Consider the following 26,193-nt stretch of genomic DNA (forward strand, 5'->3'; position numbering starts at 1 on the left):
ATCACGCTCTCTCTCGGAATCAAAGCCTCGGAAAAGGGGAGAGATAAGCAAGGAGTACAAGGTAGAAGAAAAAAGGTTAGAGCTCAGCAAAGCAGGAAGTTACAGGATAATTGACAATAACTAGTGCTTAATGATTAAGGCAGTCACGAGAGTCGAAGCTTGCAGAATCCTCCCACCCCAGCTCGGTTCACGTCGGGTTCACCAAAGATGTCGGGGGTATATGTGTTCGCTATGTGAGCCGGGCAGGTGCCAGGCCTCTGGCGGTGGGAGGTGTGAAAGGGAGAGAACAAGAACAACAGAGGCAACTGAATCTGGAATTCACCGTAATCATCAATTAATTGATTAACGCTTGAGTAAAACTTAATCCTTAGCCAAGGCGGGTTGTTAACAGCACTGTCACTTGGATCATCTGCTAACTAGGAGCTTAAGCTCCCGTTTACAAGATTAACAGGGCCGTTAACGACACCGGACTTAAAAAAATGCTTAATCAACTTCGGACTGATGTTGGTGATAGAAATTTTCTTATGTCGCTTTATCTGCTTCAAATACCTCGCGGATTCTGCAAGTTTCAATTCGGTTCACTGCGTCGATCATCAAGCTTCAATTCACTCCATTAATTGCTGTTCTCCTGCTCTTGACCTCTTGCTTCTTTAGGTTGAGTCACCTGCTTATGCACAAGAGAGAAATAGGCGTATCCTGCTTCAAATCTTGCCTTGCCGGCTTGCTCAAGCCTCGACCTCGATCTGTCTTTCTTGCCTTGGCTTGCTCCGATGTTGGTTGCTTGTTTTATCTCGACCTTGCTTGGAATTTCCTTTTACCTTGGCTTGCTCAAGCTTCGTGAGGTTCTTGGTCAAGCTCCTTGCCCAAGGACTCTCGCCCAAGCTCTCCAATGAATTCTTTTTACTCTTCTCGGCTTGCTTAAGCTCTATTGCTTCCCACTGGCTTCGAGAACTAGCGAGAGAGAGAGATTTCCTATGCAAGGAGCTTGTCCCTTCCTTTCATTTGCTTTCCTTGCCGAGCACAAGCCGAGAGCACCTCTTTGCTTTTGTGCAAGCCAGAGAGAGAGAGAGAGAGAGAGAGAGAGAGAGAGAGAGAGAGAGAGCGCACGCCTTGCTTTGGTTGGATTGGAGATCGAGAGAGAGAGAGATCACCTTGCTTACCCTCCTCTCCTTGCCTGGCTTGCTTCGCTTGCCTCCGCCAAGCTTTCTTTGCTTGCCTCCGCGTTTCTTAAGCTCCTATTTTTCTTCGCTTGGAGTCCTCCTTGTTATCTTCGTTAAATTTTTTATGCCCTAAAAAAACCTTCTTTTATCCCCCCCCACTACATTGTTTTTTCTTTTATGCAACGATGGTGCCATCGTTGTTGGCACCCTCGTGATGACGTGGTAGCAAGAAGCACGACCAACATGAAAACCGTCGGGACAAGTTTCAAAAGCGGTCGCCTTTGCCTGTTGATGCTTTTGTGTTTGTGTGTCGAAGCCACTTGAGCTCCAGAGAGCGCAGTGTGAGCTGATTTCTTCTTCTCCCCTACACCATTTCTGCCTGCACGCCATCTCTTTGCTTTTTCTTTTTTCTTTTATTCACATTCAAGGCCCTACTTAGTTTGTTGGGAAACCTTTAAGTTGGTGGGCGGCCGATCTTAGTGGACGGCCTTTAGGTTATGGCCTATGGCTCCTGGAATTATCAAAGGCACCATATTTGGCATACAATTCGGCCAGGCAATGTTAAGCAGCAAATAAAAGGCATCATATTGGGCTTTTGTTTCTTTTTTGGGCGGGCGAACCTTAAAGGAAATCCCATTAAACATGCATGCTGACCAAGCAATGCCAAGCAGTACAACTTCCTTCAGCAGTCCTTGACTAACAATAATATCGTGAATTTGATGCCCATATCCGCTTCTTAGTGCAATTACCTTCTTGGACCTGCCTTGTTAGGTATATCCCACACTCAATGCATTCCAAGACTTGGATAAAGCTCAAAATTTCCCAGATAGCATCCCGACCGAGCTGACCAGACTGGTACAAAATTGACCCCCGGTGCATCTTTAACGGCCAATAACTTTGCAACCATAACTCCGATCTGCTTATCTGAAAAGACTGACGCGCTCCTCAGAGTGAGCACTTCAGGCCCATGCATTCATTTCAATTCTCTCACCTTAGTTGCAGTTTCCCAATTTGGTACGGATTTGCAACAATCGACTTGAACTTTAAACTGCCATAACTTTTTCACTGTCGCTCCAATCAACGACCCGTAAAGACAAGCCGATAGGGCACTTCAAGCACTACAATTTTTCATCATAAACTCTCATCTGTGCTCACTTCAAGCATAATCATTTTTGGCATCATTAAGGAATTTGTTGGCCCTTTTAATCCGTATCTCGCATACATTAATCATTAAACTTGCCCTGTTAACAAGCCCGGATCATTGCTCAGCAAATGTGTAGGCTTCAAAAAAGCTTAGCTTGCATTTCTCTGCTCTTTTTCTCTTCATGGCAGCGGAGCTCCACGACAACGTTGTGAGCGGGATGAAAACACACACAGCGCCTCTATAACGACCCGACACACACTCTTGGGAAGATACACACACACACTATGGGGCACCACTCGGCTTAGACAACACACCTGGCCGAGACAGGGAACACACCTCTGGAGTGAGAGGAGAGAGACTATCCACTTGCCCACTCTACACAGACACACACAAACACACACACACACACACCAAAAAACTCAACTCAAAAGAGGAGAATTTCTGATGTTTAGATACAATTGAGCTTGGGCCAACACCAATGGGGCAAATAGCTCACACAATATGGGTAAAATAAGCCAGATACAATCACAAACTAGAGTAGAAACTTCGCTCATAGGAGAAACTTACACAGAAAAATAGTAGGAAATAAGCGAGGAATTTGGCAAAATGGACAGCGCCATCGTGTCCGGAACGGCCCAAAACCCCAGTCTACAATGTCAAAGTGCTCAAATCCGACCTCGGATGAGCAGTTTACGGTCAAAACAGGCTCCAAAATGAGCAAAAACACAGCTGCGGCTGTTCCTCCTCTCTTCTCCACGTTTTCTCTAGTCTTCTCTCTATTTTTTTCAGTTCCCACACTTAGCTTTATTAGTTGGGCACCCTTGGCCTTTTAGATGACCTCAAACGGACCCCGAACATGCCAAAAACTGACCTCGCAGTGCATAGTTGTCACCTTTTTGCATCATTCGCACACCTGGCACTCAGCTTTTTTCCAATAATGCATCTCGCCACCACGTGAAGTGGCCCCAAAAATTGGTCCTAATGATGACCTTTCTGCATAACTCTCACCAGAAAACACCCACGTTGTGTCCGTCCTCATCCGCGTGCAAATATTGACCTCGTTTGCCCTCCTAACGCCACTAGATGCCATCTGACGCACCTGCTGACCTCACGTCGTCGGCCTGCGGATAGCTTCCTCGAGAATTTTTACGCGCTACCAACTCCTCCTTATTGTAGAAAAAACACAGTGGTACTGGTAATAGTGAAAATCGATGCACTATGTACACCCTGTCCTACCTGTACACACGTGGGCCCCACGTAACCACCCGGCTATGGAAATTGGGCAATCCTTTAATTGATGCACCATGCATGTATATGTACATATGCGCAATCCCTTGCTCCAAAAAACTCCTGACATAATTTGCCCATCCCCTAGCACTGCTAGATCATTCATGATACAGCAAGCAAAGAGAGATATGAGACTCGCCGCATCACAGTCTCCTCATCCTTCACCAACATTGCTTGCTCCACAGACAGCTCATCTTGCTCCACCATCATCAATCTAGCATGATACAATTTAAGACGCAATCCATTTACCCTTGACTTATGTAGAACCATCCAGGTTAGCCAGCTGATATGTGCCATTTGGAAAACACTCCACTACCTTGAAAGGGCCTTCCCACTTAATTTGAAACTTCTTTTGGAAGGTGTTGTCCAGCTTACTGTTGTAGCGCAAAACCAAGTCATGTTTCTTGATACCCTTACTTTTGACCTTTTCATTTATCTTTGCCAAAGCCTTATCCTGCATCTGCCCATAATGCTCCAATGCGCTCATCCTATCCAACTGGACCTCTTGTAACTGCAAGAGCCTCTCTTTGAATGCATCACTAGGCGGCCCAAGCAACTTCTCTAACATCTTGACCGCAGGCAACTCTACCTCCACAGGCAATAGTGCTTCCTTTCCATACACCAAATGAAATGGAGTAAACCCTGTACCTGTCTTCACCGAAGTACGGTAAGCCCATAATGCACTAGGCAATTCCAAATCCCAATTCTTTCCTTGGTGCTCTGTCACTTTAGAAAGAATTTGTACCAACTCACCATTGAATCTTTCATTTAAGCCATTACACTGCGGGTAATAAGGAGTGGTATGCTGGTGCCTAATCTTCATCTTTGTGCATAAGAAGTCTAGCAGTTTAGCTCTAAATCCTGGCCCCTTATCTGAAAGTAGCTCTAATGGCACCCCAAACTTGCAACATATTTCATCATACACAAATTTTGCCACATCCTTTGCAGTGATCTGTTTTACTGCTATAGCCTCTGCCCATCTAGAGAGATAGTCCACTGCCGTCAAATATAGCTTTTGCCCCTGCTTGTGATAGGTAACGGGCCTATTGCATCAATCCCCCACTTTTCAAACACATCAAACGCCATAATGGTTTTTCGTAGCTCTGGCTTCAACACTCTCTTCCCAAATGCTTGACACCTATTGCAAGACCTACACCAATGGTGAACATCCTTGTGCAAACTAGGCCATACATACCCCTCTTGCAAAATCTTATGCAAGGTGATCTTTAGAGCAAAATGGCCACCACATGCGCCTTCATGATTCTCTTCCAACACTCTGTAAAGCTCCTCCCGCCAAGGTACACGTCTCAACACGAGATCAGCCCCTTTCATGTATAAGACATCACCAATCAATTTGTACCTGTATGCTCTACGCACAAAGCCATACTTCTTAGACTTCTGAATCTCCTTTGGAATGATTCCTGTTAGCAAAAACTCCTCTTCTTGAGCCAAACTTTCCCGGCCATGATAAAGAGGTAAAGTGGTCCTCAACACAAATAGCTCCCCAATCATGCCTTGAGCTGCTTCATGTGCCTCTCCATTTAGAGCACGTTCAATGTGTCTGATGCTCCATGCTTCAAACTTTTTTAACAGGCCTTTAATTCTGAAGCACATTTCCTTCAATGAGGTGTTCTTGCTCTTCCACACACCCAGCACTTGCTTCACCACTAACAAGGCATCACCTTTTATGCTCAACCTTCGAACCCCATGCTTCAAACAAATGTGTAATCCGGCTTCCAATGTAGCATATTCAGCCTCATTGTTACTATGCGCATCCAATTTGAACCCTCTCTTGCATACTAGCTTCCCCTCTGGATCATAAAGTGCTATACCCCCTGAAGCTGCATCATGGCTCTTTCTGTATGAACCATCAAAGAACAACACATGTGCATTGCTGATCTGTGGCACTTCTTCAACTACCTTTCTCACCACCTCTTCCTTAACAATAAGGGGATTCTCCTTGTAGGTCAACAAATCAGCTAGGGTAGCCCTTGTACTATCTTCCACTAGAAAAGAGAACTCAAACTCTTGCAGCTCAATTACCCATTTCTTCACCACATTTGACATGTTAGTACCATTAATTAACTGTGGCAAAAAGGCATAACTCGTCAAGAAAACAAAAGGCCGTGGTAGCAAGTAATGACGAAATCGTCGACAAGCAAATATTACACTGGCCATCACTAGCTCTACTTCCGAGAACTTTCTCTCCGCTACCAACTTCACTCGGCTTGCACAATACACTGGCCTCATATAATGGCTGCCCTTCCCCTTTTGCAATAGCATGGCTCCAATGGCATCATCCCCTACTGATGGATTTACATAAAAAACTTTCTCCCAATCAGGAGCCTGCATGGCTGACAAACCCCCTAACACCTCTTTCACCTCTTGAAACACTTCTTCACACTTGTCATCCCATTGCAATGGATCATGCTTTGCCACTTGTTGTAATGGATAAAGAATCTGAGAAGACAATGGAATAAACCTTGCCATGTACTTCACTTTGTGTATAAAGGTTGCCAATTGCTTCGTACTCGTAGGTGATGGAAGAAGAATAATAGACTTCACCTTATCTGGATCAGCCTCAATGCCATTTTCTGACACCATATGGCCCAATAACTTCACCCTTGGCTGTGCTAGATGACATTTCTTTGGATTTAGTTGTCCTCCACATTCATCATATCGAGCCAATACCATCTGCAGCTTCTCATGGTGTTCAGCCCTACTGCTATAAACACAGAAGTCATCCATAAAAGCTTTAACACAACTACCAATGAATGGTTCCAACACCCAATTTGCTCTCTCTTGATAGAAGGAAGGTCCATTTGACAACCCAAATGGCAATACTGTGTAGCAATAGCAGCCCCATGGCGTAATAAAAGTTGTCTTTGTGCGGTCTTTAAGAGCAATCTTCAATTGAAAATAGCCTGAAAAACCATCACACACACTGTACCTCTCATAACCTGCCACTGAATCCAAGATCTGATCGATGAATGGAAGAGGATATGGGTTCTTCTTAGTGGCTGCGTTTAAGGGTTTAAAATCTACACAAATTCTCCACTTCCCATCCTTCTTTGGACTGACTACAACTGGACTCACCCATTCTGTGGTCTCCACTGGAACTATGAACCCTGCCTTCAATAACTTGTCCACCTCTACCCGCAAGGCTTCCAATTTGCTCTTGACCCATCCTTCTTAGCCTTTGCCGCACTGGCTTAGCACCTTCTTTCAGCTCTATTTGCATCTCTTCCGCCCTTGAACCCTCTGATCTCTTCATATGAAGTAATGAACAAATCAGAAAACTAGCTAGCATGTGCAAATATATATCCTTCTCCATAGCTGAGAGGTCTCCACTGATCAATTGTGTCATCAATTCCTTGCTTCTTTGACAACTCAACCTTGGTTTGCATCAGCCTTCAATCACTTCATAAGGCCCTTCACTTTCATCTTCAACCTCATTCGCAAATGCAACTAAACCAAACTCCTGGATTTCTTTGTCCATCAAAAGAAATGCAACATCAGCATCCTCATCACTGCTGGTAGTGCTATCACTGTCCTCATCTGTCACCGTGGAAGAGTCTTCATCACTAGACTCATCCTCATCTTCATAAAGCTCCTCTAATCGTTTCCTTGTGTCCATATTATAAAGCTTCTTGGTACCTGTCTTTCCATAGAGGCTAATCGTACCATGTCGCCAATCTTGAACAGCTCCCACTGCACGTAACCATGGTCTGCCCAGTATAATAGGATATGCTCCTAACCCTGCTGGCATCACATGAAAATCAACCACTACCTTTGCATCATATGCCTCCACTTCTAAGCTCTTTACAACACCCAAGCATTTTACTTTTTGATGGTTTGCCAATCTGATCCGAAAACCTGACACCCCAGCCACTGTGAGACCCCATCTTCTCAACACATGAGTGTGTTATGACGCATATTTGGGCTCCCGCCATCCACATAACCTTGTCCCAAATTTTTCCTTTTATGCCACACATCTACTATTGGACAAATGTCTGGTAGCTCATCCATTGCAACAACCCTTACTGAACCTCTCTCTGGCTCTTTCTCCATTGGGTTAACCATCCTCTTCCACTGTCGCTTTAGTTTAGGAACCATTTCTATGAGCTGCCCAAAAGTAACATCTGCCTTCCTGCTTGTCAGATCCTCCTTTAAGTCATAGCTTACTTGCCCATCCCCTAGTGGAAAATCTGAAACATGAAACTTGCGACGAGCCCTTCTTTTCCTCTTGGCCTTGACATCCTCGCCTTCATGGCTCTTTCCCTTCTTCTTGCTAGGACCTCGGACACTTCTTCCTTCCTTTTCCTCTGTCGTCCTCTTCCAATAGGCATCACTAATTTATCCTCTAGCTTTGATGCTTTTTCCAAGGTGACTACACTTAGCACTTTTGTCTTTCCCTTTTCCTCCTGGGTTAATCCACTGGTTCCTTCATCTCCCTTAATTTCGATGCCATAATCATGCGACCTAGTTAGCACCTGTTTTGGCAATGGATACATGTCTCCCCCCATCCTTGGTGGCTTATCACATTGCGGGCTGATGTGACCCAACTCTCCACAATTGTAACAGGTGGGCATCTGCCTCCAAAACCTACCATTTCTTTGTCCAACACCATTCCTAGGTCTTTCTTCACCTCCTGGTTGATTTGCATACCTCCCTCGACCTCGATTATTTCCCACTTGACCTAGCATGTTTAGGCTGAGATTCTTCATCAAATCAACCACTTGCCTCATGTCTTGCCTTAGGCCATCATCTTGCACTGCTGTAGTGACCACTGCTGGCATAACCTGAGTAGTAACAGGAAACCACTGGTTCATGATGAACCCCTGACATACGACCTTGTAAAGAGTCCATAGGCTGAAATTCAGACCTCATGGGCAAAGACTCCACCCCTAACTGGCTCATTTTTCCTCAGCTTCCACTCTTTGTTCCTTGCTACCTCTAGTGCATCTTCATATGTCCTAGGCTTCTTTAACTCCACTCTCCAACGTATATTCTCCCAAAGACCAGCCAAGAACCTGTCCTTCTTCATCATGTCAGGCGGGGGTACCTGTGGTGCTAAAGCCTTGCACATTCGCTCCCATGCCAATGAAAACTTACGTATGTACGCATCTACTGGCTCACCTTCCTTCTGCACCAAACCTTATACTTCTTGCCACACTTTGTCAGGATCTTCTATCTTCACAAACTCCACTTCCAATCCATGCCTTAGATTGTCCCAACTCAATCTTATAGGTGGATCTGCCACACGCAACTCCTCTTCAAATGCTTTATACCAAACTCGTGCATCACTCTTCAAACAAATTTGGAGAAGGCGTAACATCTGCGCAAGGTCATGAATCTGGTTGCTAATGCAGGCAACGTCCATCTTTTCCAAAAATTCTTCCACATCTTCATCACTTCTCCATGAAACTCGGGATAAGAGAAAGCCATGGCTACCCAAGCCTATGGCGAGGTCACAAAAAGGGTGCTCCAGCTACCTGTATCACCGAAAGGATCTCCACATTTGAGAATCCCCCAACTCAATAAAAACCTCACGCTATCGACCCTCACACGAAGGCTAATGCAAATCGCATATAGTCAAGTCTCAGAAATGACTATCCTCCAGACCAAGTCTCAGAAATGGCTGGGACTGCCAAATACAACCAAGTATGGCTCCACAAATGCATACAATGGCAGTTTCCACAAGTAACGTACAATCCAGCAGACAATGAGCTCAAATAGGCGCCAAGTGATGCATACCCACAACAACTGCAAGTGACCCACTGCTAGTATATCACTATACTCTCAGCTACCTGTACCTGTGTGAATCACCTGTACCTGTACCTGTAACCTGTAACCTGTAACCTGTAATCTGCAACCTGTAACCTATAACCTGTAGCCCCGAATCTCGAAGCTTGAAGCTCGAAGCAAAGGTAACTGTACTCGAAAAAGATCCTCCGTGGGGCACCAAAAGAATGTGAGCGGATGAAAACAACACACGATAAGACACGCTCTATAACACACAGACACCACACCACACAACTAACACACACACCATACACCACACACCTATGGCACACACACGGCTTCAGACACACACCACACTGGCAGCGAGACAGGGAACAATTGAGTGAGAGAGAATGCTCCACTAGCCCACTCACACATACACACACACACACAACACAACACACACACAACACACACCCTTACACAGACACACACACACACACACACACACACACACCAAAAAACTCAGCTCAAAAGAGGAGAATTTCTGATGTTTAGATACAATTGAGCTTGGGCCAACACCAATGGGGCAAATAGCTCACACAATATGGGTAAAATAAGCCAGATACAATCACAAACTAGAGCAGAAACTTCGCTCATAGGAGAAACTTACACAGAAAAATAGTAGGAAAAGAGCAAGGAATTTGGCAAAATGGACAGTGACATCGCGTCCGAAACGGCCCAAAACCCCAGTCTACAATGTCAAAGTGCTCAAATCCGACCTCGGATGAGCAGTTTACGGTCAAAACAGGCTCCAAAATGAGCAAAAACACAGCTGCGGCTGTTCCTCCTCTCTTCTCCACGTTTTCTCTAGTCTTCTCTCTGTTTTTTTCAGTTCCCACACTTAGCTTTATTAGTTGGGCACCCTTGGCCTTTTAGATGACCTCAAACGGACCCCGAACATGCCAAAAACTAACCTCGCAGTGCATAGTTGTCACCTTTTTGCATCATTCGCACACCTGGCACTCAGCTTTTTTCCAATAATGCATCTCGCCACCACCTGAAGTGGCCCCAAAAAGTGGTCCTAATGATGACCTTTCTGCATAACTCTCACCAGAAAACACCCACGTTGTGTCCGTCCTCATCCGCGTGCAAATATTGACCTCGTTTGCCCTCCTGACGCCACTAGATGCCATCTGACGCACCTGCTGACCTCACGTCGTCGGCCCGTGGATAGCTTCCTTGAGAAGTTTTACGCGCTACCAACTCCTCCTTATTGTAGAAAAACACAGCGGTACTGGTAATAGTGAAAATCGATGCACTATGTACACCCTGTCCTACCTGTACACACGTGGGCCCCACGTAACCACCTGGCTATGGAAATTGGGCAATCCTTTAATTGATGCACCATGCATGTATATGTACATATGCGCAATCCCTTGCTCCAAAAAACTCCTGACAACGTCATAAGACAATTCGGGTATTTTAAAACTACCTAAGCATTAGGCACTTGTGTAAATATGCCCCTAAGGTTTCAAGCTAAGACCTTATTTACAATAAAAAACATAAATACCCTGACACATTAGGCATCATGGCACACCTGGTGGGCAATGTTTATCAAACATTGTGAGAACCAATCCCTTGATCAGAAATATCATCATCAACATGATCTTTAGCTTCAGCCTGATTTGTAATTTCTCCTTCACTTACAATTGCCTTATAATCTTGACCAAGTCCTGCATCCACTTAAGCTTCAGTTACTTCCTTTGTAACCTCAATATTATCCTTACTGAGCATATCTTCAACAATAATTAGTACTGGATCTTTACATTTCTATTGTCCACCTGTAACACTTGCCTCTTCAGCTGCAACTTTAACTGTAATACTGCATCTTCAGTTGACTACATCTGAGCTTCAGTGTAAGTTTTATTTCACATTACAACATCACTCTGAGTAAGCAGTTGTTTAGGTTGATGATGTTTTTGTTGCTCCAACTGCTTCTGCAATTCCTCATATTTCTGCTTCAATTCATCATACTACTTCTGCACAAACAAGTTCTCCTCCTTTACTTCTTATTCAACAAAGATTGGATATGGCTTACTGACCACATCATATATTCTGACTTTGATTTTCTCCAAACACCTTTTATATAGTCCCTCATTTTAGCCTTCATATTTTTGACATCACCTGAAGCTAGATACCATCCCTCTACATCTAGCTCTTCCTCTGACATTTCTCTAATCTTTTCTTCCACTTTTCTACATGTTGTAATTTTGTTCAACAAAACCCTGTTTATTGCTCTCCAAAGTAGCATTCAAAGTAGTCATTTCAGTCAATTGTCCCTGGTAGACATTAAACCACTCATCTCTCCAGTGAGCAACTCTAGCTGAACTTTTATGTTTGTATACTACCAATGGATTATATGAGGCTAACTCATTTTGCATCAGCTCCTGGCCTTCAGTCAACTCTTTAACTTTCCTCTGCAAAACTACTTCTTCAATCTGAACTTTCTTTTCCTTCAGTTCTTCCTCATTAATCGCTCCAATTCACTATACAAACTCTAATTCTCTCTCTTCTCTAAAGTAATATCAATTGTTTGTTGCTCCACATATTCTTTGACTACACCAATTGCATTTTGCACCTCACTAAAAGATACATTTGAAAAGCTAACCTTGGGTATGTTAGACTTTTCAATTGCAGATTCCCCAACTGTAATGACAGGTGCCTCTCTTGTAAGTTTTTCTTTTAGCTTTTTGAGTTTAAAATTTATCTTGACTGGCACAGGTACTACAGACTTTTCACTTGGCTCCACTCCAAATTCAAGAAACAAATCCCCAAATTCCTTATCCAGATTCACCTTAACTGCTTCCAAAGACTCCTTTTTTGAATATCTTGCAAAGACCAGATTGATACAATTTTTTGTCTTTTTTTCTTTCCTTGGTGTAGATCTTGAATCTTCAATCAGCTATCCTGGCCCTAGAACACTTTTGCCCTACAAAATACTCTTATTGTTCACATACTAAAAAACGGATGGTCCCACTTTTGCTATATTATCCTTTCTGATTTTCTTCGTGTAATTTTTAACTTAATCCTGTCAAATAGGATGTTTGCCCATCCAATCTGCCTATCAATTTCAACTGCTAACATATACCATATTTTTCCCTGCTTATATACTTTGACTTGACCATCAAATATATTCTCTCAAGAAACCATTTCACCTGCTGCAATCTCACCGTGTTCTTCATTCTTGATAGCTGATAGTAATGCCTCCCACCTTGAGACTGTCCAAATGCAGTTTTCATGTCCTTTTCAGTTGCTTACTAGCCTCATTGTCTTTTGCAATAGGTATATCAAACACCAATGCAATCAGTTCTTCAGTCAAATAATCATCTGCAAAGATATGTCCATCATTTGCCTACAAATACTTTAAGTATACCATTGGCATTTGATTCTATCTCCAACTCATCGAGGGTAACCTTGCAAAATTCAGTAACCCTATTTTCTTCAACCATGGAATATTCTCCTCATTTGCCACTAAATCATACCTAAAATCCAAGAAAGTGTACTCTAGGGTTACTTCCTCTTTTGAAGGTGGTAAAGCCTTGATGGGTGAAAGTATTTCTAGCTCTTCCTGCTCATTGGACATCCACCACACCTCTCTGATAATGGGTTTTGCACAAAGGTCACAGTGTGACAAATGGCTCTTCCTCTTCCATCCTTGAGTTACACCCCGCGCCCACAAGTGTGTTGCGAACACGCGAGATGGTGCAGCAAGGAAGAAAAACTCCGTGAAGCAGAATTTTCTGCACTCCTTAATATGATTTCCTCTTCCACTGCATTGCATGCATAAGACATCTCTATCCCACTAACATCATTAATTTGATGCTCTACTCGAGTACCCTTTATTTCTCCAAAAAATGGTTTAAGTCAAAAACCATTCATTGGCTTGGCAATTGTCTGTCCCAACTCATCGGCTAAAATAAACATATTAGGTCCCACATACCTAACTATCTAGAATGGCAACTTGAGTTTTTATTTGTCAGGTCTTGGTACCAACTTGTTATTGTAAACCATCACCCAATCTCCTGTAAAGAAAATCTTGAACTTTATGTTCCTGTTGATCCAAGATATTGTTGGATAACCTCTGCAATATACATGCTCTAAATTCTATCCTCTTCCAGTTTCAGTAATGCTTCCTTTTTGGAGTTGACTAACTCTTCAGGAGATACACTACAAGAGGTTGTGTGCTCTTGTGACGCTGTTAGCGACGGAAATACACTGGGTTTTTATAACCCCCGGCGTCGCTAAAACCGTCGCTACGAGAGCGTCGCTATATGCGTCGCTATAAGCGTCGCTATATAGCGACGGTCATAGCGACGGTTATAGCGACGTTTACACAGAAGACTATAGCGACGCTCATAGCGACGCTACAGAGCCATAAATAGCGACGGTTATAGCGACGCCCGAGAGAATTTTTTTTTGGTGGCAGGGCATTGAATGCCCTGCCACCCATCAACCATATTGTACTTGATTCACTTTTTAAAAAAAGTGCAAGGGTAGATAATAGACCCAAAATAGTCACCCAGAAGACGCATTGTTTGCAAAATTGACAATTGTACACATCATAGGCAAAATGAATTGATTGGCAAATGTAATAATGACAATTGTACAACATCATAGGCATAAAGAATGGATTGGCAAAAGGAACTACGGTGACAAATGTAATAATATACATGGTTCAAAAAGATGTATAAAATCCGTCTCATGATACATAAGCTATGAGAAACCCTAAACTAATGCTATCTAGATACGGCTAAACTGACGTCGTCTAGTCAGACGTCTCATCGCGTCCAAGCGGCGTATCTATCGGATTCTGCAAAAAAAGACAATAAGACAGCTTTCAGTAAGTATAAACATATAACGACATTATAAAACAATACAAAAAATAGAAAAGAGTAAACCCTAATACTAACCATGCCGCCGCGAGAACTGAGAATGTCCATCAGGGCGTTTAAGCCCTTCTTGCCTGCGTACTCGCGCTCGTACGGTGTGGGATCACGTCCTGTCATCGACCACTGTCAAAACATACAAAGATTTCATTATGTTAGAATTAAAAAACTCATAAACCCTAAACTATCGAACATAAAGAGCAATGCGAAAACACTTACAAAATCGGCCTCAAATGATGCCCATCCACCACTCCCCAAGTGGTGCGAGCTCCTTGCCTCTACTCGCGCTCTGGCTGCATCCTTTTGTTGCTTCCACTTGTCGGGATTCTCGCGCGCTGCTTTCTTAGCATTCTTCCAATCTTCTTTGGCCAGCCAATCTGGCCTGTTCCACCCATTCTTGATTGCTTTTTGCACTTTGGAATGCTTGTGTTTGCAGTATTCGCGCATTCGAATCTTCATCAGGTCTTCATTGAAGCGCTGATCCCGTGTTGGAACGGGAAACTCATCATGAAGTATGCTGATGACTCTGTTTTTTAAATCACTTGGTACTTCACTCCATTTGTTTAGTATGTAGTGTCTAAACAGCTAAGAGCAAAGACCACGCATGCGCGAGATCACCTTCTTGCCGTCATCATCCATGATGATGCCGCCGCTGAAGTCGACGGAGTAAGACAAGCCCTCTGGCCGGTGACGCGTGAACCTGGGTGTCCCGGCAGGGGTCTCTAGCGGCGTGTCGATGGGGGTACGGACGTCAGGTGTCTCCACCGGCGTCTGGGCCCCGAAGCGAGGAGTGTCGAGTGGGGTGGCTCCTGGCGGAGTAGGTAGAGGTGTGTAGCTTCTAGGAACAGTCAGTCGTGCAAAACCTGGCGTAGATGGCGGTGCTGTGGCTGGTGTGGGGGCGGACAAAGAAGGGGAGGGTAAAGAGCCTCGTCGAACACGAGGGGGTGTGGAGGCATCGGTGGAGGAATCCTCACAACAACCGCCACCGCCACCACTAGAGCGCCAGTGTCTAGACTAGTGTGAAGCTCGTCTCGTCGACGCCGAAGCTTCGGAGCGCGCCGAATGCTCCGAAAGAGTGGGAGATGCGGATGGAGTAGGAACGCGCGATGATGCGCCAGAGCGATGACGCTCCACGTACCATTGTCTCTGCTGCGGTGACAAAGAAGAAAGAAACTCCTCATCATCCATACCTGCATTAAACACACGAATATTTAAACTTAATATTGAATGAATAGTGTAGACAATGACGCAAAGACCATTAAATACAATGACGTAATGATGCATATAAATACAATGACGCAATGAATTGAGTGATAGAAGAGGCAAGTCGAAAACTCAGAATTTTCAATCATGGTCCACATTAGAATGCCTCTGATCAAAGCATTCCGTCGTCCTGTGTGTCGGCTCATATCCACCACCTCTATGCCAATCCACAATTGTTGTAGCTCTTCCAATAGTGGACGAAGATACACATCCATATTCCCCACTTTATATCGCCCTGGCACAATCAAGCTTAGCCATAGGTGCCCCTTCTTCGTAGTCAACCACGGGGGAATGTTGTAGTTGACGATGACAACCGGCCATACACTATAAGATGTTGATCTTTGACCAAATGGATTTACGCCATCCATAGCCAGGCCTAAGCGCAAATTTCGAGCTTCCCTGGCAAAATCCGACCATGTTCCATCTATATGTTTCCAGGCTGCACAATCTGCAGGAATTCGTAGCACACCATCCGAACATTTATTCTCCTCATGCGATGATGCTAGGGAGGCCATGGACTTACATTCGAAGAAATGCTTGATGCGAGGAAGCAGAGGAAAATGTCGCAAAACCTTTTGTGGAATTTTTGTCCTGTGGAGATCTACTCGATATCTTTCGGAATCACATTTCGGACACTTCTCCATGTCTATGTATTCCCCTCTGAAAAGAATGCAGTCATTAGGACAAGCGTGGATAGAATTGTAATCCATCCCCAAGTTTCGCAAAATCTTTCTTGCTTCATCTCGGGAATCTGGCATCACATTGTCAGCTGGTAGTATGTGCTCTTTCAACAATCTACACAACATAAAAATACGATACAATCGTGTAAAAATCTATCAGATCATTATACATCTAGAGTTTTATTAAAGTAAACTAATTGTAATAGATCACCTGAAAAGCGCTGTGACGCTAGTGTCACTCCATCCAAACTTTGCCTGCATGTTGAGAAGAACCAGGAGTGCTTTCAATCTAGACATACATGCTCCATTATACAATGGCGTATCGGCTTCACTTTTCATATCATCATAGATAAGCCTTTCTGAATCCATGATCGTCTCGATCATTTCATCAATCTCGGGCTCAAACATTGCCTCGTTGGGAATGTGCTCTGCATGATCATGCCCTGAGCCGTCAGAGGCTACATCTTGTGGCCTCACATATGCTGCTTGACCAAAGCACCTGCGAACACGTCTATTGGGTTGCAAGATTGCTGCTTGTTGGCCAGCGTCAGAGTCCGACGAGTTATAATTGGCAACAACTCGATCTATAATAGATGGATCGAACTCGCCAAATTCGCGAACGTGCTGCAAAGAAACACGTCTTGTCCGTCGCACATCATGCTTGCATTGATTACAAGGACATAAGACCCTCGTTGAGAGATAGGTGTTTCGGTTGGACGGTCCCACATCCTCATCACTACTCATAATGAGGATAAAAATCTTATAACCCGACAACAAATTTAATATTCTATTGGCATTCTTCGTCTTATCTCTCTCTCTCTCTCTTTACCTCACATTCTCTAGTCATGTCCAATCACCGCACACCTCGGTCTAGAGGTGCACGGAGATTAGAACCACCGGGTTATAATCTCGTCTTTATTGGTCAATACCTATATTTGTTGGTACAAGAAATCTACACACCCACGTCTACATGATACTGCATGTAGTGGACAAAACCCCTTTGCCTCTTCTCTAGCTGTAGCACTTCACAGCATCTTAACATCTTTTCACAGTAGATCTTTTCACTGTTCGTCTAACTCTAAACCCTAAACCGTAAGTAATTCTTTCGTGGACTCAATCTAACGTAAATAAGCGTAAATTTAAATAAACATAAATCTAGCTAAAAATAAACTAAATCTAATTTAACGTAAGTCTATATCTAACCTAATCTTTAACGTCTTTTGGGATAGTTTCCTACGACGTTAAAACTCTCTTCTTCTTGTGTGTGTGTGTGTGTGTGTGTGTGTGTGTGGTAAACCTAAATAAACCTAAGTCTAATCTAATATAACATAAATCTAAATCTAACGTAAATTATGTTATATTAAAAACAAAGAACTAAACTAACAGGGATTATAAGAACCTTTAAAACTGATTTAACACATAATTTTTCACATAACTCGGCAAGAGTTGGCATTCTCATCACTAAAGATGTGAGAGTTAACTTCCGGCGGTGACGCTGCCTCATCTCCATCCACATTGACGACAGCAATTGGCCCTTTAGACCGTTCTTGCTCTTGTTACTAACTTTGAAGTTGCTGTTGAATGACTAGAGGTTGTCTAGATGGTCATTGTGTCGGGGATGTAGTGACTCTTGCCGCCCTGAAGATCCACCTTCTTCCCTATCTTCTGAAGACATTTCACCAGTACTTTTGGATCGACGGAGCCCACCATGAGTGAAGGCAGGAATACCCCATATTCCATTGAGGGCTTTCTTCACCCGCTTCATGCAGGCATCGTAGTGTATGGAGACCTAAATCTAATTCTAATATACTTAACTAAATCTAAATCTAGCGTAAATAAACATAAATCTAGTTAAAAATAAACCTAAATCTAATCTAATTTAACTTAAATAAACCTAAATCTAATTAACGTAAGTCTACATCTAACCTAATCTTTAACGTCTTTTAAGATAGTTTCCTACGACGTTATAACTCTCTTCTTCTTGTGTGTGTGCGCGTGTGTGGATGTGTGTGCCAATAAAAAGAGATAAATGGTATAACCTTTCTATCACCCATGCCAAGTATGATAGATTGATTATGCCATTTCCCTCTTGAATAATAGGTCTTGAGTTCAACTCCTCGTCGGCTAGATCTTTAGGTCTTTTAATTTTAATTAGTTTCCTACGACATTAAATTAGTTTCTCTCTCTTTCTCTCTCAATGTGTGTGCGTTTTTTTGGATCGTATGCATGTTTTTCTCTCTTTTCCTCTCTCAATGTGTGCGTTTTTTGTTTATGCATGTTCTCTCTCTCTTTTCCTCTCTCAATGCGTGCATTTTTTGTTTATGCATGCTCTCTCTCTCTCTTTCCTCTCTCAATGTGTGTGTGCGTTTTTGTTTATGTTTGTACTCTCTCTCTCTCTCTCACAAAAACACTATGTGTGTGTGTGTATGTGTGTGTGTGAGAGAGAGAGAGAGGGAGAGAGAAAGAGGGGAAGGGAACATGAGAATGAGGAGAGGGAAGGAGCATACATGGCTCTCCTTCCTCTCCTCGTGTGTGTGTGTGTGTGTGTGTGTGGAGAAGAAAAAGAGAGAGAGAGAGAGAGAGAGAGAGAGGGAGGGAGAGCGTTACCTGCTCCTTACTTGAGGACGCCGAAAAACTTAGATCTAAGATCTGAGTTTTTGGGCGCGCTCGGTTATTTTTTTAGCCCAGCCGACGTCGCTATGAGCGTCGCTATGAGCGTCACTATGAGCGTCGCAAATTTACAAAGAAATTTGCGACGCTCATAGCGACGCCGGGAATTATTTTTTTGAGCGTCGCTGTGTGAGCGTCGCTAATATGAATAGCCTCTTGTAGTGATAGTTTCTATTGAAATGCAACCCTGAAACTCCATAGTAACTACGGCTTCCAATCCATACACCAACTTGAATGGTGTCATGCATTTTGTCACTTTAAATATTGTCCTAAAAACCCAAAGCATTGAATCCAACTTCTCATCCCAATGTGCCATGCTGTGATTCACCAACTTCTTGATTATCTTGATAAGAATCTTATTATTACTTTTTGCTTGTCCATTTACTTGAAAATAGTACACAATTGATTTCTTGTGTAGGATCATATGCAATTCATTCACTTTATTAATCACTTTGTTAATAAAGTGTTCTCCCTGATCAGAAACCAGCTCAATTGGATATCTAATGTGGTCATAATATTTTATACAAAAGTTTGGCCACACTCCTTGCTATGTTATCTCTCAAAGCCACATCTTCTACCATTTTTTTTCAATAATCAATTGTACAACCAAGATGAACTTGTTCTATGTAAACCTTGCAAGTGGCTTGATGGGACCAACAAAATCTAATCTTCACTTTTGAAATGGTTCCAAAGGTAATATAGGTTGTAAGGGCATACTGTCTACATTCAATGGTCTGCCCTCTCTTTGGCACAATAAATACTTCTTACTGAATTCATGAGCATAATTTATAATAGTTGGCAACCAAAGTCCATCTTGAAATATTTTTCTTGCAACAACATCTCCTGAAAAATGTCCTCTTGAATTACTTGCATGAGCTTCTGTCAGTACTACTCTTTGTTCAAACTCGGGAACACATCTCCTGATGACATGATCAAGTCCTCTTTTGTACAAAACTTCTGCAATAACTGTAAAAGGTTTGCTTCTTAATGCTAATATCTTCCTTTGATCCTTAGTCATTGCTTCAAGTAACACCCCTTCAATAAAAAACAGAGGCATATCGTCATACTAGTCCTCTGACTGGTCAGCCACCTGAACTAGAAACAATTATGCATCTGGCAATTGATCAAGGATTCCTCCAAAATATTCCTCTCCTATTTGCAATCTACTCAAATAATCGGCTAATACATGAAGTTTGCCTGGAGTATGTATCAGCACATAATCAAACTCCTACAAAAGTAGTATCCATCAAATTCCTACAAAAGTAGTATCCATCTTGCCAACCTCCTTGAAAAGTGGGTTTTACTCACCAAGTAGATCAATGTTTGGTGATCCACATGAAAAATTACCCTATTTGCCAATAGGTAATGTCTAAACTTTTGCAATGCATAAACCATTCCCAAGATCTCCCTCTCAGTAACTGTGTGATTTGTCTTTTCATGTGTGATTACCCTACTTGCATAGTAAATAGGTCCGAACCAGCCTCTACTAGTTTCTTGCATTGATGATGCACCCACTGCTACATGAGATGCATCCAAAAATATGTGAAATGGTAACTTCCAATAAGGATGGTGCTACAATCAACATGTTCTTCATAATCCTGAATGCCTTCCTCTACTCTTCTCCCCATTCACATATAGCATCCTTCTTTTTAAGCTTTGTTAATGGTGTGCACACATGAGCTAAGTACCTCAAGAATCTGTTATGCCACTTGAATTAGCCCAAAATCTGCTCAATTGTTTGATTGTTCTTTGTTTTGGTGCCTAATAGCTTCCACCTTTCTGGCATCGATAGAAACCCCTTATTCGAAATCACATGCCATAAAATAGCTCCTCTTTTCACCTATATGTACATTTGGCTCAGTTTATTAACAATCTGAATTCCCTCATTTATGAAAATACAACCTCCTGTTTAAGATGCTCATGCTTCTTTCCAAAAACACTAAAATCATCAAAGAAAATCCTCATAAATGTTGTAAGGAATTAAGAAAACACCTGTTATACTGCTTTTTGAAATGTTTGGTGGAACATGTTTCAAGCCAAATGTCATCACATTGCTAGCATAAACTCTCCATTCAGTCATAAAAGCTTTTTTTTTCCCTGTCTTCAAGTACCATTGAAATTTGGTTGAAACCACTAAAACCATCGAAAAAACTGTAAATCTCATGCCCAGCTACTGCATCCACTAGTGTATCACAAAAGGATAAGGAAACTGGATCAATTATTTTAGAAGCATTCAATTTGTTGTAGTCCACAGGCCGCCCATGCAGGCGCAACACCTCTCATTCTCTGTCTTCCTTGTCAGCCATGAGGCATAATATTTAAACTCTCTCTCTTCTCTCTCTCTCTCTCTCTCTCTCTCTCTCACACACACACACACACACACACACACACACACACACACACACACACACACACACACACACACACACACACACACACACACACACACACATGGTACACCATCCCATTCCCCCCCCCCCTCCCCCCCCCCACCCCCTCACCCCTTAGCCCTTCGCCATCTTCCCCACCCTGTTGACCCCTCTCAATCTCTATCCCCTAGCAGCCCTTCGGGCGCAAGAAGTTGCAGCTCTCTCCCTCTCCCTATTCTGTCATAGAGTACACAATACACACACACACACACACTCACATACACACACACATTCCACTCACCTCCTCACTCTTGCTCCCTCCCCATCATCTCACTCCCTCTCTCAGCAAGCGAGGCCCGCCACATTGGCGGCCACGTGGGTGAAACAGAGAAAAACTCCCTCTCTCTCAGAACACACACACACACACCCACTCCGCAAACCCCTCCAATTTCCCTCACATCCTCACTCACACCATCCTCTTCTCCCCCCCTGCCCCCCCCCACACTCTTGTTCTCTGTAGCTTGCAAGTAAGCCGTAATATATATATATATCTATATATATATACATATATATATATATATATATGTATATGTGTGTGTGTGCATATGTATATATAATAAAAACACTCTCCCTCTTGTTCCCACGCACACATTCTTGCACACACTCTCACTCATGCCTATCTCACCCATCTCTTGTACTCTTGCTGACCACACACACACACACACACACACACACACACACACAACCCCATATATATGCACGTACACACTCACATACACACACAATACACGCAAGAATATACACACACACACACAAAAGAAGGAAAAAAACAAAAGAATTTGACATCACCGTGCAACACAAAAGGAGAAAGATAACCAAGTCACGCGATATCAACATCAAATCAAGAAGTGACACCAAAGGCATGCCCCGGCCAACCCCGAAACTCACGAATGCACTACACCGACGCACCAACAAGGCCCGTCATTTGCTGGCATCTCATCTATTTCGCATCTCCGCAGTAACATCCATAGGGTATTATTATTTTCCAGTTTCAAGCCAAAATTTTGTATAAAACCCCCATTGTAAACTGCCATCTCTCTCTAGGTGATGGTCACAAAGGGCCACCTAGGAGATATTGTTTTTTAAATTCTCCTACGACAAAGCAAGGGTCAACCATCTGGGACCCAACTCCTTGCTTTGTCTCTCTTGATTAGGGCCTTAACCTAATCAGATTATCCTAAACTAATGCAACCTGCACCTATAAAAGGGCACTAAGAGGTCACTATCAGGGGAGCCAGTATTTGGTAGCATTTTGGTGAGGGGAGTGGCAACACTTGCATAAAGAGAGAGGGGATTTTAATGCAACATTTTGGGAATTAGCACTATGAGGAAGAAGCCATGTCCACACCTTGACACCAAGGGTTCCCACACACTCATGAGAGTAGAAATCTCCGTGCTTATGAGTCACCTCTAGAGAATGCACTATAGGCTCACTATCTCTCTCTCTCTCTCTATACTTACTATAACAGGATTTGCTGTACCACATCCTACCTCTGGCTTGAACTAGCACTAGCTCAACCCCTGAACTGATTCATACCCCACCACATGGGTATATTGATAAGCTGCCACTTCGATCTTCCTAAAATTGGGTGGATTCTAAAAACGCTTTCATAAGAGAATAAAATGATTTTTTTGACTTATTTAGCAATGCTCTGTTCGGTGAGGGCTATTGAAGGGATCTGACAAAGAGCTACTAGGGTGGTTACATCCCCCCCATGCGCTGCCTTTTTTGAGAGTGCTTGAAGCAGATAACGCCACACAATACTAAGATGATGCGGTGGGATATTCAAGACTGCCTAGCTGCCGTGACCTTTCCTTTCCTATGGGGGCTCCACAACCAGCTTTGAATGGGATACATGGAGTTGGCATTGGTATATAAGGTGAGCTCTATGCTCACTTAGTTTTCATTCAGCAGGGTGTGTGGGTTGTATTCCTTCTGTGCATACTCTACATATATCTTTCTGTACGTGTTGTTACCTGGTTGTCTTCAAAGTGATGGCCCCCAACAAGAAAACTGCAGTGGAATCTACAGAGGTAATTTTGCTGATTAAAGGAATGCTTCAACAAACTTTAACACTATGGTCGTTTTCAAGAAGCCGTGGTAATTTTCTTTTCAAACAATGGATTTAAGTTAAGATCTTGGAGAAGATTCTGTCCTCCTAAGAGCTATTTCAAATGTTAATTATAGTCATCTGAAGTAACACATACTATGGGTTTGACATGAGGCCCGATGCTGGCTTATCCATTACTGTTGTTCTTTCATTGGTTACTGGTTTTACCAATAAGGAAAGTTTTCTAAACTCACAGGATAATCATGGATAAATCCTGGATACGGTAAGTGGTGTATCTGGGCTATATGGACTGGTTTTCGGTTGCATGACAGTGTACTTTGGCTGAACTTTATGCAAAAGCTATATTAAAGCATCGAATGGCCTTTCAAAATAAATGCCAGATTAGGAATGCCTACTACTGACCCTAATCATGGTTTCTGACTAGATCGGATGATGGGCCGAAGTATACTACACACTAATAAGTACTTTGTAGCAATAACTCAGAATATGGTTTGACTTTGAAGCACAGATGCTGGCTTATCCCTTACTGTTGATATTTCCTCTTTGCTGGGATTAACGACAGGAGACTATGCTAACTCACAGAATAATAATGGATAGATTTGTGTGCTGAGTATTGGGATATCTGGTATATACGGGCTCTATTTTGGCCTTGTATAGGTTTACGTAGCTGTAATCTGTGTATTCTTTATATAGCACAAGCTGGCCTTCCACTGTTAAATACCAAGTTGGGGATGCCAACTACTGACCCTAATCTTGGAGGTTTTTCTGATCAGATGATGGACCGAGATGGATCAGAAACTTATATGGGATTAGTAGTTCTACAACTAATGGGATGGTCTTTGTTGTTGATCATTCTTATTGCTGGTTTTACTGCAATAGACTGTGTTAAACTCATAGATTTTTTTAAGGTTTATCTTGGATACTGGAATTTGCATTATCTGGAGTATATGAACTGCATGCGGCCCTATATACGGTATGGTTTTGGCTTTTTATCTGATCTATTTGGATATTTTAGCCGTATATCTATATTCATGTCTCTTCTTTCTGCTGATTATGGTCTCGGATCATGTTTGATTCTGTGAGGACCCTTGCCGATGACTGATTTATGCAAGGGTTAGCTAGCCTTGCTGATCTAGGTTATCATATTATGTTCGAATTTGTATTTGTGAGATCCATGCCAATGATGGATACATGTAAAGGTAAGTTATCCCTTGCTGGTCTTGACTTGTTTTTGTGCCGACGGTTTTTTTTTCCCGACTCTTATCACTATCTAGTAGTGGTATATTGGATAAAGTTGACTGGTTTTTTCGACTAGAAATGCTGACAGATTAAACTACTGCCTAGACTGAATGGCTGATGGTAAAAGGTGCTTCTTTCTGTTGATTATGGTCTCGAATCATTACTGTGGGTGCTTTTGAAGAGAAGATGTGACTGAGAGATTTCTATAACTCACTAAACTAGGTTTTTTGGAACTTTTTTGATGATGGAAATACTGGTAGAAGAGGACAGCCAAGCCAATGATTGTTGAATCTGATTAAAAAATACTAAAAACTGACTTCACTGTAACATAAGAAAAAATTGGTATAGCATGAAAAAGATTCTGGGCTATAAAAACTTCACTTAAAACTTAGGAAGAAAAGAAATGAACTTGAACTAAAAGTGGAAAGTTTTTCTGGAAATAAATATTACTAATCACTTTGAACCCTAGCAGCATGATTTTTCTTTTTCTGATATCTTGGTGACATGTATGACAACTAGGTCACCCCAGTTACGTGCAATGCTGTTTGGAAGCTAACGAATGGTTTGTTTTCTTACTGTGGATGCAGGTAAGGGTGTCCTTTCCTTGGCTATTGATTTAGAAGAAGAAGTGATGTACCTGTAACTACTGGACTATAACAGGACCTTCCTACCCTTTAAATGGTCTGTTACTATGATGTATTTTCTTTGGATAAACTGTCGAAAGTAATACATGACTTTGTACTGTATCTGTAGGCATGGTCTTTGTAGAATATCTCATGTGTTATGTATAGTGTTAATAGTTAAAACTCTCTCTCTCTCTCTCTCTCTCTCTCTCTCTCTCTCTCTCTCTCTCTCTCTCTCTCTCTCTCTCTCTATCTATCTATCACCATAGTTGCCATCTTGCCAAAGCTAAGGTTTCTGTAAATATTGCATTGAATCAAGTTTCTCAAGTTTTCATCACCTACTATCTCTGTCTCATCTTCGTCTTCTCTCACTCGTCTCTCTTCTCATCTCTCTCACTCTCTCTCTTCTCTCTCTCTCTCTCTCTCTCTCTCTCTCTCTCTCTCTCTCTCTCTCTCTCTCTCTCTCTCTCTCTCTCTCTCTCTCTCTCTCTCTCTCTCTCTCTCTCGGATCGATCGATCGATGTGTAGTGTTGGTACTATTTAAACTCACTATTGTCCATGTTTCTAGCGCTCAAAGCTAGATGGTGCCCCATGTTCATTTCACCATGACCAGCTTGGTGTGCATCGGGCCCTGGCGTTTGAGGCCGGCAGGGTCCATGTCGTGCTTTGTGCTCGTCAATGTGATCTAGAGTGAGAAAGATAAATCTCTTTTCTTGATCCATTATCCATGGCCTTTTTATGACTTGATTATTAAATAGAACAAGAACACAAGTATTCAAACTGAGATCGTACCTAATGAGAGGCAAAATAAAATGATTAATTGATGCATTTATTTCAGCTAATCTACAAGGATCTGAAATTTCATGAATTACGTGTTGAAATTGGTCATACATTTTCTTTAAAATCTCATAAAACCTACTCAATTATATTGAAGGCAAAACATTCATGCAATA

Source organism: Adiantum capillus-veneris, chromosome 4 (genome assembly GCF_014529385.1).
Source record: "Adiantum capillus-veneris isolate H3 chromosome 4, ASM1452938v2, whole genome shotgun sequence".
NCBI lineage: Eukaryota > Viridiplantae > Streptophyta > Polypodiopsida > Polypodiales > Pteridaceae > Adiantum > Adiantum capillus-veneris.